A 10000-nucleotide genomic window follows, 5' to 3' on the forward strand; every position below is an offset into this window, starting at 1 on the left:
AGAAATTTTTACAAGTTCATTGAACCATTGATTTTGTTTTAACAATGAAACTCGTGCAGGGCTGTGTCTTCTGCAACTGGTACTGATGATTTTAATTTATTTCTTTTATGGTTTATGGATGGACAGTATAGAAGAATGTGTTCCAGATCTTCATCATGATCATTACACCACAGACAAGTAGGATTATCAGAAATGTGAAATCGGTGTAGGTACAATTGTGTGACAATGTGACTTGTTCTGGCTCTTGTTAAAAATGTTTGAACATGTCTAGGCAAGTTTCTGTACATTTCCAGGTCATTTGGTTTCTTTTGTACGGACTGTAAAATTTTTCCTTTGTCAGAAGAGAGCCAATTGTTGATCCGTAAGTTTTAAAATGAGACTTTACTGAAGCAAAAGCATTGGATAGAGAGATATCACTTGAAGAGGCCTTGGTTGCAAATATGTTGCCTGTTTTGCAATATTATCGACTTTCTCGTTTCCAGGTATACCACAATGACTAGGTATCCATTGAAATGTTATTTCCTTTTGGAGTTTTTTTAGTTTACTTAGTTGTTTCTGAAGTGCAATAATTCTATGTGCATATAGGTCTGGAACATATTTAATTATATTAAATATAGCCCCCTTGGAGTCGGTAAGTATGCAAATAGATTTTTCAGAAATTTGAGTAACACACTGAAGAGCAGCATCAATAGCTAGCAATTGAACGTCAAGACTGGAGGAGGATGAACATGGTAGGAAATAACTTTCTTGATATTTTGGAATATAATACCCTGATCCTGATGTCCCATTATTAGGATTTAACTTACTTATCTGAACAGAGTATGTACATGGCTGACCCACAGGTTTCCCACACATTAGTTAACACCCTGTATAAGTTCATTTAAAAGCCACTACAAGCAAAAAAACCTTATAAATATCACAGACCCTAATATCTGAAAGCCACGACAAGCAAAAAAAATTTATAAATATTACAGACCCTAATATCTGAAAGCCACGACAAGCAAAAAAACGTTATAAATATCACAGACCCTAATATCTGAAAGCCACTACAAGCAAAAAAACGTTATAAATATCACAGACCCTAATATCTGAAAGCCACGACAAGCAAAAAAACTTTATAAATATTACAGACCCTAATATCTGAAAGCCACGACAAGCAAAAAAAGTTATAAATATCACAGACCCTAATATCTGAAAGCCACTACAAGCAAAAAAACGTTATAAATATCACAGACCCTAATATCTGAAAGCCACGACAAGCAAAAAAAGTTATAAATATCACAGACCCTAATATCTGAAAGCCACTACAAGCAAAAAAACCTTATAAATATCACAGACCCTAATATCTGAAAGCCACTACAAGCAAAAAAACGTTATAAATATCACAGACCCTAATATCTGAAAGCCACTACAAGCAAAAAAACGTTATAAATATCACAGACCCTAATATCTGAAAGCCACTACAAGCAAAAAAAGTTATAAATATCACAAACCCTAATATCTGAAAGCCACTACAAGCAAAAAAAGTTATAAATATCACAGACCCTAATATCTGAAAGCCACTACAAGCAAAAAAACGTTATAAATATCACAGACCCTAATATCTGAAAGCCACTACAAGCAAAAAAAAAAAACGTTATAAATATCACAGACCCTAATATCTGAAAGCCACTACAAGCAAAAAAAGTTATAAATATCACAGACCCTAATATCTGAAAGCCACTACAAGCAAAAAAAGTTATAAATATCACAGACCCTAATATCTGAAAGCCACTACAAGCAAAAAAACGTTATAAATATCACAGACCCTAATATCTGAAAGCCACGACAAGCAAAAAAAAAGTTACAAAATATCACAGACCCTAATACCTGAAAGCCACGACAAGCAAAGAAACGTTATAAATATCACAGACCCTAATATCTGAAAGCCACAACAAGCAAAAAACGTTATAAATATCACAGACCCTAATATCTGAAAGCCACGACAAGCAAAGAAACGTTAGAAATATCACAGACCCTAATATCTGAAAGCCACAACAAGCAAAAAAAGTTATAAATATTACAGACCCTAATATCTGAAAGCCACGATAAGCAAAAAAAAACGTTATAAATATCACAGACCGTAATATCCGAAAGCCACGACAAGCAAAAAAAAAACGTTATAAATATCACAGACCCTAATATCTGAAAGCCACGATAAGCAAAAAACAAAAACGTTATAAATATCACAGACCCTAATATCCGAAAGCCACGACAAGCAAAAAAACGTTATAAATATCACAGACCCTAATATCTGAAAGCCACGACAAGCAAAAAAACGTTATAAATATCACAAACCCTAATATCTGAAAGCCACGACAAGCAAAAAAACGATATAAATATCACAGACCCTAATATCTGAAAGCCACGAAAAGCAAAAAAAAAACGTTATCAATATCACAGACCCTAATATCTGAAAGCCACGACAAGCAAAAAAAACGGTATAAATATCACAGACCCTAATATCTGAAAGACACGACAAGCAAAAAAACGTTATAAATATCACAGACCCTAATATCTGAAAGCCACGACAAGCAAAAAAACGTTATAAATATCACATACCCTAATATCTGAAAGCCACGACAAGCAAACAAACGTTATAAATATCACAGACCCTAATATCTGAAAGCCACGACAAGCAAAAAAACGTTATAAATATCACAGACCCTAATATCTGAAAGCCACGACAAGCAAAAAAACGTTATAAATATCACAGACCCTAATATCTGAAACCCACGACAAGCAAGAAAACGTTATAAATATCACAGACCCTAATATCTGAGGTAGAAAAAACCAGAAACTTTCATTTTTTTCTATTGTCACTTTTTATATTAGCATATTTACCATTTTATTAATTAAAACGTTAATAATTTTATTAACACTGTTACAAGAATTTTGTAGTTTCAAGCCATGGTCCCATCACTGAATGTGAGATTACAGTTTTTGTCAAGTTTATAAATCTATACCAGCGGGATTCTATACTACAGTTAAGTATCTCGGAGTAACTCTAGACAGACCGCTCACATTTTCCGAACACGTACTACAGAAACTCAGACTTGCCAATTCTAGAGTGGTGGAGCTGTACCCAATTTTAAATAAAAGCAGACATTTAAACACGCATACAGTCTTGACTTTGTATTAAACATTAATTAGGTCAATAATATTATATGCTTGTCCTGCTTGGGGACATGCAGCTATCACAGTTCTTAAAAAATTACAGGTTTTCCAAAATGAAATTTTAAGATTCATTACAGGACTTCCTAGAGTAAAGCCTGCTATACTGATTCATAAAGAACTCGAAATTTGGACTATTCAAGAATATATCTCAAATCAAGCCTTCTGCACGTACACCAAGTCGTACAGCAGCAACAACCCACTAATTTCTTCCCTGGGTATCTACAACCCTGCTATAGATAAACCAAAAGACCTAAGAGCGTACTCCACCCTCTAGCTTGGAACGACAACGTACAAGATGAATACCAACTTGAACACTAAACAACCACATGACTCGTCAGACCGACATAAGTCTACTATTGCACTAATAATGTTATTTCTCTGTATCAAGGTCATCACGTTATTGGCTGCATAGATGCATTGTATTTTTTTTTAATAATATTTATGTAGTTTTATGCTCGACCATGCCGAAATGTAGTAATTAAACACCTGGTAGCAGTCCTTTAATGCATGTCATTAAAGTACACCTATTCATTAAAGTTCAGGTTTTCGATTATTCTCGGATATGCAATCGAAAGACAACTAGCAAAACGTCACGGAGGCTGGAAATCCAATACTGACGCAGAAGGTTATGTTCTGTTACTATAATAATTAGCGTTAATTGTAAATAATATTCAAATAAATTCAATTTGTCTTCTCGTTTTTCAATTTTAAATCAATTTCCAGGTTATATCAAAATTAGTTCATGTTATTCTCTACATTACATCAAGGTCAATACTTTCGCGTCTGCGCACATCTCACAATTTACGAGCTATGCACAAGGTCACTTCCGATCTTCAGTCAGATACAAATAAAATGAATACTTCTGAATAATTTCAAGTTAAAAATATGGTCGAGCATGAAAAGTCGTATGAAACTTGCCTATAATGGTAATTAAGACGCTCGTATGAAAATTATGAAACTCGCTTGCGCTCGTTTCATAAACAAACATACTCGCGTCTTAATTACTATCATTATAGGCTCGTTGCATAATGTAGGCTACTATTAATGTATCTCTATTTTCAATAATTATAAGACAACCTCCCACCTAAACATATACAGACCCCACTGAAGCCAATTGGCTTGTCGTCAGCACGACACCTCATCCTGCTCAAGGTTTTTCCGTGGTTTTCCTTGAGTAATAAGACAAATGTCGGGATGAGCCCCTCTCTTTCTTTTCTACTATCACAAAGATCTTACTAATTTCTTAGATAATCCTATAATATGATAATAGGGGAAAATAAATATACTGTAAGTTCACAGGGCTAACGGCTTCGAAGCTGGGTACCTGATTCTAATGAAGTGCATAGGTAGCAATGTAACATGGGGGCATGAGATAGTTACTCTATCTGCCATAATAAAAATTCACTTCAATTAAATTCCCCAATGTAAAAAAAAAAAATCTATTACCATGCTGTCAGCATGGCACAAAGTCATTAGACGAAACAAGACTAATACAAAACAAGGACCACACACCCATTCACGAAGAGAAGGAGACAAATGTTTCACTCTCTTACCGGGAATGGAACACAGTTCTCTGCACTTGTAGCTGGAAGCGCTCCAGCATCAGTCACGGAGAAGGACAGTTGCAATAAATATCCACATTAAATCTCTTCTGACAGGAATGTCACAGAGAAATGAGGCATAAAACTGCATTAATCGGTTCAGTTGCAGAGATTTAAGATAAACACGTGACAACCCGTTATCGCGACGCTCCTATCTTCAGTCGATGGACTAAACTAAGGCAATCATCCTTGACAGCCACTATGAGGCACAGTGGTCGGAATCTCTCTCGACGTCACTGAGATATTAAGATAATAAACGTACAATCAGAAGTCACTAACAGATGGTCTAGAACTGTACTTCCGTTTATCTCTCAGTCTGTTGTAAGTTCTAATAATTTGCGTAGGAATTATTTCTAAAATTAAATTATGTTTTATTTAACGACGCTCACAACTGCCGAGGTTATATCAGCGTCGTCGGTGTGTCGGAATTTTGTCCGGCAGGCGTTCTTTTACATGAGAATAAATCTACTGACATGAGGCTGTCGCATTTAAGCACACTTACATGCCATCGACCTGAACCGGGACAGAATCCATTACTCAAAAGGCCAGCACTCTACCGGCTGCGCCACCCAGGCCGGCGTAGCAATTATTATAATATGTACATTCCTTGTATTATATTTTGCTTGTCATGCATTTTTCAATTTGAGTCATGACGAGTATATTGCAATAGAGTCTCGTTTCTCGTAAACAATTTTTGTTGAAAATATTCATAATTATAATCCCGACGCTGTTATTTCCGGCGTGACTCCGCCTCTTTGCTTACGTCTTAGAAAGTGAAGGCTCTATAAAGTCTAGGTAGGTAGTATCGTTCGCCATTTTTGTTCTTACGGTGCCGAGCTACCATACGAGGAATCTATTTTCCACGCCGTTAAACATTATCATGTCGTAGCTCCTATGATAATAAATCAAACGCAATGTAATTCAGCAAATAATTGAGCGGCAAATAACGTCTTCGTGTGCTTTCTGTGAACGCCAACGAAAGAGCTAAAATGGCGGGCGATTATATTAAGTATTTATCGAGCCTTAAGAAATGAATAAGCGAATCACAAGACGCGCACGTTTAAATGTAGCCGACCTGCAACGCGATTGGCTGCCGGAAATTAGAGCGACGGGACTATAGAGCTCGGATTTCCAGGAAAATGAACGTTTTTCTTGGCTATAAGCTGGTTACACTTCTTAAACTTCGCAGATATTCGTGTTATGAATTACTGATTCCAAATAACCGTACTTTTTCCGTGTATGTTCTCGCCTTTTTAGAAGGTAAATTCATTCATATGCATACTTTGAAGATTTCAGAAGTAATATTTAGACTTTTATCTATATATATAATTTGAACTGGTAATGGAAATTACTGGAAAACGGCTGAACGGATTTTAATGAGTGACCCCTCATTTTCATGCCTGGCATCCAAAGTTTTTCGGAAAAGTAGTAGTTTTCAGTGAAATGTCAATGTTCCTACATAATTTTCCTATTTTCCAAAATTCATCTGTTGTCAGTTTTGAGAACTAATTTTATCGAATCACGGCCGACTTGATTGAATTTCAGAACAAAACACACACTAGAATAAACAATAGGTTATTACACGAATGACCTGCAGGATTGCAGACATATTTAGAGCTCAATTCAATTTGTTATTAAAAACTGATTCTGCAGTGTATAATTTTCTGAGTACAGCTGTGTATTAGATATTCAAATCTACGAAACTTGAGGTGGTTTGATGACATTATTACCATTAGAAATTAAATATTATTATAGTTAATATCATGATACATCTATTTTTCATTAATTGTACATAATATTGATGCTATATTGATGACATGAAAGTGAAACGTTTTGAGGTTATGTAAGTAAATGTAGAGAATATCTTAATTTAGATCTTCATTTCTATAATTTACTGAGTGGCTGCTATATATAACTACAAAACTTAAGTAAGATAATAATATTGTTATTAAAAATCAAATATTTTTATACTTATTAACCCAGTGGGGTTGGGTCTTTTTCATATACTTAATGGCGGTGTAGTGTAGATATTGATATGTGTCGTTGTCTTCAGTATTGGCTCGAGAGAGCACAAAAATTACAGTTCCTAAGGAAAGATCAAAAGGTATTACTTACTGATAAAATAAGAGGCCTAGAAAATGTTGTAGTCTCCAGATCATTTCAGCTAGATCTCTTAGTAGGATAAAATGATTTTACGCTCTACATTTCAAGTTCTAGATGCAGCAGCTATACGAAAATGCTATTGTTCAAAAGCTTAGCAAACCTGACATTTTTTTAACTTTTGCCTACAATCCACAATGACGTGAAATAGCTATTGCTATCGTCCTGACATTGATACTTGCGTTTTCGCGTTGAAACGCAAAAACTGAAGTTGGATGGGTTCAAGAAAAAGTATTTGAGGGAGTATGTTTCATTATTATGGAAGCAAATAACTATCAAAAAGACAAGTATTCTTCATTGAAAATAAATCTGAAAAATTTTTATTTGAACGTCTAACGAACTTAGTTTGCAGTAGTATTTGCTGCACAAGCCACTAGTATTATATATCGTCATGTGCACACCTGTGGAGTGACGATGTTGACGATGGTGGTGGTGGTGGTGGTGGTGGTGGTGGTGGTGGTGGTGGTGGTGGTGGTGGTGGTGGTGGTAGATGCGGCAGATGATGAAATAACGTAACAGCATGCTTCCGATATTTTCGACGAAAGAGCATTATTGAATTCGCATGTAAGCCGTCAGTTGTAGTCCACAATATTTCTAATGAAGGATCTATACATCGCAACTAATACGACACGTTAATAATTCAACATGAATCACAGCCGCTTTATGAAATCTGTATAAAAATAATATCCGTAATCGGATTTGACCGGAGCTTCTACAGCATTAACGTGACAGTACTGTACCCATACCAACACAAAATAAATGAAATACACTTACTGATAATACAACAGTTAAGCTGATTTGCAGGATAGGGAGCATTTCTCACGTGCACAAGTATCCATTCTGGATACCTTTCATAATGGTTACATTTTTTAAGGAAATAAAGGTCGTTTCCAGAGCTAATGTCACTGCAGAAGTTTTACAATGGCCACAATGAATTTCTGTGTGACATTTGTGCCGCGGCTTCATATTTTAATGCAGAGATATGCATGTAAGCCATGAAGGCCTGTAACAGAGGCTGCTATGGCATAGATCAGCTAACAGTTAAATGGAAAATGCAATAGTCATATGAACAGATTGAATAGAATTATCACAGAATATATCAGGCAATTTATGTGCATATATTTTACATTTTTAAATGGAGACGTATTTCCATATGCACTGTTATATTTAATTGGCCCCACAGATATTATCAATAACACTTAATTTTATTCTACGTACAAAGTTTTTTTTTTTCATGTTCTCATTTATTGTTTATATACAGGGTGATTCACGAGGAGTTACAGCCATTTATCGAGCTTATTTCCAAAGACGTTATTGTTTTTTTTAAGTAGGTTATTTAGCGTCTAAACCAGATGAAGGTGATAATGCCGGTGAAATGAGTCCGGGGCCCAGCACCGAAAGTTACCTAGCATTTGCTCATATTGGGCTGAGGGAAAAACCCCGGAGAAAACCTCAACCAGGTAATTTGCCCCTGCCGAGAATCGAACCCGGGCCACCTGGTTTCGCGGCCAGACGCGCTAGCCGTTACTCCACAGGTGTGGACACGTTGTTTAGTAAACTGTCCGAAGACAGGTTTGAACCTCACATGTGATACGAAGAAAGACCACTTATGAGGCAAGTGGGCCAGGAGATAATGGGGTAGGGTGACCAGTTTCTTTCCCCCTTCCGAAGACATATTTATATTTGATATACACATGGATCCTATTCTCAATATATTCAGAATTACACTAATTTGAAGTTGTTTGTAAAATACCTCTTCTCTTTAGCTATAAAGGTAAAGGAATATTACAAATAGAGAATGCTAAAAATGTGTTGTTAATTCCTTAGTTACTTTGTACAGATTTTTTTCCCAATTTTTAACTAAAGCTATATCATTCTTAATTTCAATTCAGGAATCCGCCCCTGAGCACGAGTTCTACTCTTTCAGAGGTGAGCTATAGTTTTTCTGTATATATTATATTTTATGTTTACTTACTTACTTACTTACTTACAAATGGCTTTTAAGGAACCCGAAGGTTCATTGCCGCCCTCACATAAGCCCGCCAGCGGTCCCTATCCTGTGCAAGATTAATCCAGTCTCTATCATCATACCCCACCTCCCTCAAATCCATTTTAATATTATCCTCCCATCTACGTCTCGGCCTCCCTAAAGGTCTTTTTCCCTCCGGTCTCCCAACTAACACTCTATATGCATTTCTGGATTCGCCCATACGTGCTACATGCCCTGCCCATCTCAAACGTCTGGATTTCAAGTTCCTAATTATGTCAGGTGAAGAATACAATGCGTGCAGTTCTGTGTTGTGTAACTTTCTCCATTCTCCTGTAACTTCATCCCGCTTAGCCCCAAATATTTTCCTAAGCACCTTATTCTCAAACACCCTTAACCTATGTTCCTCTCTCAGAGTGAGAGTCCAAGTTTCACAGCCATATAGAACAACCGGTAATATAACTGTTTTATAAATTCTAACTTTCAGATTTTTGGACAGCAGACTGGATGATAAGAGCTTCTCAACCGAATAATAACAGGCATTTCCCATATTTATTCTGCGTTTAATTTCCTCCCGAGTGTCATTTACATTTGTTACTGTTGCTCCAAGATATTTGAATTTTTCCACCTCTTCGAAGGATAAATCTCCAATATTTATATTTCCATTTCGTACAATATTCCCGTCACGAGACATAATCATATACTTTGTCTTTTCGGGATTTACTTCCAAACCGATCGCTTTACTTGCTTCAAGTAAAATTTCCGTGTTTTCCCTAACCGTTTGTGGATTTTCTCCTAACATATTCACGTCATCTGCATAGACAAGAAGCTGATGTAGCCCGTTCAATTCCAAACCCTGCCTGTTATCCTGAACTTTCCTAATGGCATATTCTAAAGCGAAGTTAAAAAGTAAAGGTGATAGTGCATCTCCCTGCTTTAGCCCGCAGTGAATTGGAAAAGGATCAGATAGAAACTGACCTATACGGACTCTGCTGTATGTTTCACTGAGACACATTTTAATTAATCGAACTAGTTT

General features: G+C 36.1%; 1 protein-coding gene across 3 annotated transcripts in view; it reads right to left on the minus strand.

Moving 5' to 3' along the window:
- mtd (TLD domain-containing protein mustard) overlaps window positions 1–10000 on the minus strand; it is a 1649382-nt gene that overhangs the window by 1372217 nt on the left and 267165 nt on the right. The window contains exon 1 of one of the 3 annotated variants that reach the window (XM_069846159.1): window positions 4770–4903. The exons of the other annotated variants lie outside the window; for them this stretch is intronic. The gene's annotated coding sequence lies outside the window, so the exon portion shown is untranslated. Of the gene's footprint in view, window positions 1–4769; window positions 4904–10000 lie in introns of those variants that run through there. 3 annotated transcript variants of the gene reach the window in all.

Source organism: Periplaneta americana, chromosome 14, assembly GCF_040183065.1.
Source record: "Periplaneta americana isolate PAMFEO1 chromosome 14, P.americana_PAMFEO1_priV1, whole genome shotgun sequence".
NCBI lineage: Eukaryota > Metazoa > Arthropoda > Insecta > Blattodea > Blattidae > Periplaneta > Periplaneta americana.